The 3,412-nt window shown below is 68.0% G+C and overlaps 1 long non-coding RNA gene across 1 annotated transcript; it reads left to right on the top strand.

Annotated features, from left to right (window-relative positions):
* Positions 1-2,600: 2,600 nt before the first annotated feature.
* Positions 2,601-3,412, top strand: LOC134154284 (uncharacterized). The gene is made up of 4 exons (XR_009961357.1): positions 2,601-2,621; positions 2,733-2,831; positions 3,222-3,284; positions 3,386-3,412. It is a non-coding gene; the product is annotated as an uncharacterized LOC134154284 (long non-coding RNA).

Raw genomic sequence — 3,412 nt, 5'->3', positions numbered from 1 at the left:
GGTTATAGGGGCAGTAACAGGGGCTATAGCAGGTGTGCGGGGCAGTAACAGGGGCTATAGGGGGCTGTGGGGAGGTAATGGGGGCCATAGGGGCAGTAACGGGGGTTACAGGGAGGTGTGGGGCAGTAAGGGGGGGCATAGGGGCACTAACGGGGACCATAGGGGTGGTAACAGGGGCTATAGGGGCGTTTGGGGGCAGTAATGGGGGCCATAGGGGAGGTAGTGGGGGTTATAGGGTGGTAACAGGGGTTATAAGGGCATATAGGGCAGTAATGGGGGTTATAGGGGCGGGTAACGGGGGCTACAGGGGGCGTGTGGGGCAGTAACAGGGACTGTAGGGCTGGTAACAGTGGCTATAGGGAGGTGTGGGGCTGGTAATAGAGGCTATAGGGGCTGTAACGGGGTCTATAGGGGTGGTAATGGGGACCATACGGGCGCTAATGGTGGCTATAGGGGGGTGTGGGGCTGGTAAGGGTGGCTATAGGGGAGTGTGGGCCAGTAACAGGGTCTATAGGCATGCTAACAGGGTCTATAGGGGTGTGGGGGGCTAGTAAGGGGGGTGGAGGGGTGGGTATTGGGGGCTATAGGCACATAGGGGACTGTGTGAGGTGCCTATAGGTACATCTATAGGAGACTGGAAGACACTCGGGGAGTGTCTATAGGAGCTGTGCGGCACCCGTACGATGTGGGGAGGGGGGGTCTGTGGGTCTCTATAGGGCTGCTGTGTGCTTGTAACGTATGTGAGGTGCCCCTGGGGTGTCCATAGGGTCCGGTGTGGGGCTTCCTGGAGTATCTGTGGGGTACCTATAGAGTCTGAGCCAGCATTGGGGCATCTGTAGGATCTGTGGGGCACCTATAGGATCTGTGGGGTATCTGTGGCTCTGTGAGGAGTTTGGTGGGGTCTCTATAGGGTCTGTGTGTCATCCATGGGGTGTGTGGGGTGTCTATAGGGGCTGCAGGTTACCTATAGGGTCTGTGAGGGGCGTGGTAGGGACCCTATAGGGCGCCTGGGGTAGCTATAGGGTGATGGGAAGGTGCTTGTGAGGTGTCTATAGGCACCTGATGGCTCCTATAGGGCATCTCCAGGGTCTGGGGGTATCTATAGGGTCTGGGGGGTGCCCGTGGGGTTCGGGGCTGGGGGGTCCCGAGACCGCCGCATCCCGGCCCGTTGCCGTGGCGACGGTTGCCGCGGTTCCCGGGCGAGGACCAGACAATGGAGGGGGGGGTGGGGAGGGTCCCCAGGGTGGGGGGGCAGGGGGGGCAGGGGCTTTGGGGGGGTTATGGGGGGGGACCCAGGAGCTGGGGGGAGCTATGGGGGGGGGTTGGGGGGCAGGGGCTTTGGGGGGGTTATGGGGGGGTCCCAGGAGCTGGGGGGGAGCTATGGGGGGGGTTGGGGGGCAGGGGCTTTGGGGGGGGGGTTATGGGGGGGTCCCAGGAGCTGGGGGGGAGGTATGGGGGGGTTGGGGGTCTCCATGGGGGTAGGGGAGTCTGGGGGGGGCGGGGACTTTGGAGGGGGTTATGGGGGGGTCCCAGGAGCCAGGGGAAGCCCTGGGGGGGTTTAGGGTGTTTGGGGGGCTCCCCTGCCCCCCCCCCCACCGCCTCCCCCCCCCCAGGTGAGCGGGAAGGAGGCGCCGCGGCCGGAGGCGGCCCGGGGGGGCCCGCGGGGGCCCAAGGAGCCGCTGGTGCTGCAGGTGCTGCGACGCAGCCCCCGGGGGCGGCCCGGGCCCCCCCCCGCCGCCGCCGCCCCCCCGCCGCCGCCCCCCTGCTGGGGGGGGCCCTTCCCGCCCCCGGGCCCCCCCCCGGCCGCCGCCGCCGGGGGGGGGCTGGTGGACAGCGGCACCCAGACCGACATCAGCTTCGAGAGCCGCCTGGGCCCCGGGCGGGGGGCCGGCACCCCCGGGGGCGCCGAGCCGTGAGTGCCGGGGGGGGGGGGACCCTGCCCCACAGAGACCCCCCGGGGACCCCCCTTGTGCCCCCCGAGACCTCCCTTGGGAGCCCTGGGGACCTCCCCCCACCCAGACCTTCTATGGACCCCCCCCCCGATGCCCCCAACCCCTATGGACCCCCCCCAGACCCTCTATGGACCCCCCAAACCCGCCAACCCCTATGGACCCCCCCAGACCCTCTATGGACCCCCCCCAGACCCTCTATCACCCCCCCCAGAACCCCTCCTGACCCCATGGATCCCCCCCCTAAAATAGTGACCCTCCTGCCCCCCCCATGGACCCTATCTATTGCCCCCCCCTTGAATCCCTCCCCACAGACCAGACCCCTCTGTTGCCCCCAAGAACCCCCCCCCAACCCCTATGGATCCTCCCCCCCACACACTATACGGACCCTCCTGCCCCTATGGATCCACAGTGGCCCCTCCCATGGCTGCACAGGGCTTGCCCCCCCCAGGAGTCTCTATAGGCCCCATCAAATGTCCACAGGGCACCTATAGACCCCCTATGGATCCCCCCCTCAAGTCCCCTGTATCCAGGGACCCCCCCCCATACAGTGGGGCACCCCCTAACTATGCCCCCCCCCAACCCGGCAGCCCCCCGCTGCCCCCCGACTACTTCGACCCCGCGGAGCTCGGGGACGGCCCGAGCCGAGCGCCCGAGGAGCTGGAGTACGAGGTGAGTGCCCGGACGCCGGGGCCCCCCTGGCCTGGAGGGGGGTGTGTGTGTGGGGGGGAGGGGTGCCCCCCCCCCCCCGGACGCCTGGGCCCCTCTGACCGCGGCCCGCAGGAGGTGGAGCTCTACAAGGCCAGTCACCGGGACAAGCTGGGGCTCACGGTCTGCTACCGCACCGACGGCGAGGAGGACGCTGGCATCTACGTGGGGGAGGTACCGGGGGGGGGGGGGGGCTGCAGGGACCCTAATGGTGGTCTTGGGGGGGGGGGTCACTATAGGGCTGGGGAGGCGTCTGTGGGGCTGCAGGGACCCTAATGGTGGTCTTTGATGGGGGGAAGGGGGGGGGTCACTACAGGGCAGGGGAGGTGTCCGTGGGGCTGGAGGGACCCTAATGGTGGTCTTTGGGTTTTTTTTGGGGAGGGGGGGCGTCATGATAGGGCTGGAGAGATCTTAATGGGAGTCCTGCGGGGCCCCTATGGGGCTGGGAGAGTCACTGTGGGACTGAGGGGAAGCTTAACAGTGTCAGCGTTTGGGGGGGGGGGGGGCTGCTATGGGGCTGGGACCCTTTCTCCACTGCCCCCCATATCCACCCCCCCCCCCCAGGTGAACCCCAACAGCATCGCGGCCAAGGACGGGCGCATCCGCGAGGGCGACCGCATCATCCAGGTGGGACCGGGAAGAAGGGGGCACGGGGTGGGGGTGGGGTGTCCCTCCGTCCCTCCTTGGGGGGGGGGGGTCCCTGGCTCACTGACGCCCCCCCCCCCCAGATTAACGGGGTGGAGGTGCAGGACCGC

This window comes from Rhea pennata, unplaced genomic scaffold (genome assembly GCF_028389875.1).
Source record: "Rhea pennata isolate bPtePen1 unplaced genomic scaffold, bPtePen1.pri scaffold_198, whole genome shotgun sequence".
In the NCBI taxonomy this organism is placed as follows: domain Eukaryota; kingdom Metazoa; phylum Chordata; class Aves; order Rheiformes; family Rheidae; genus Rhea; species Rhea pennata.
This window is presented reverse-complemented; position numbering and strand designations above follow the sequence as displayed.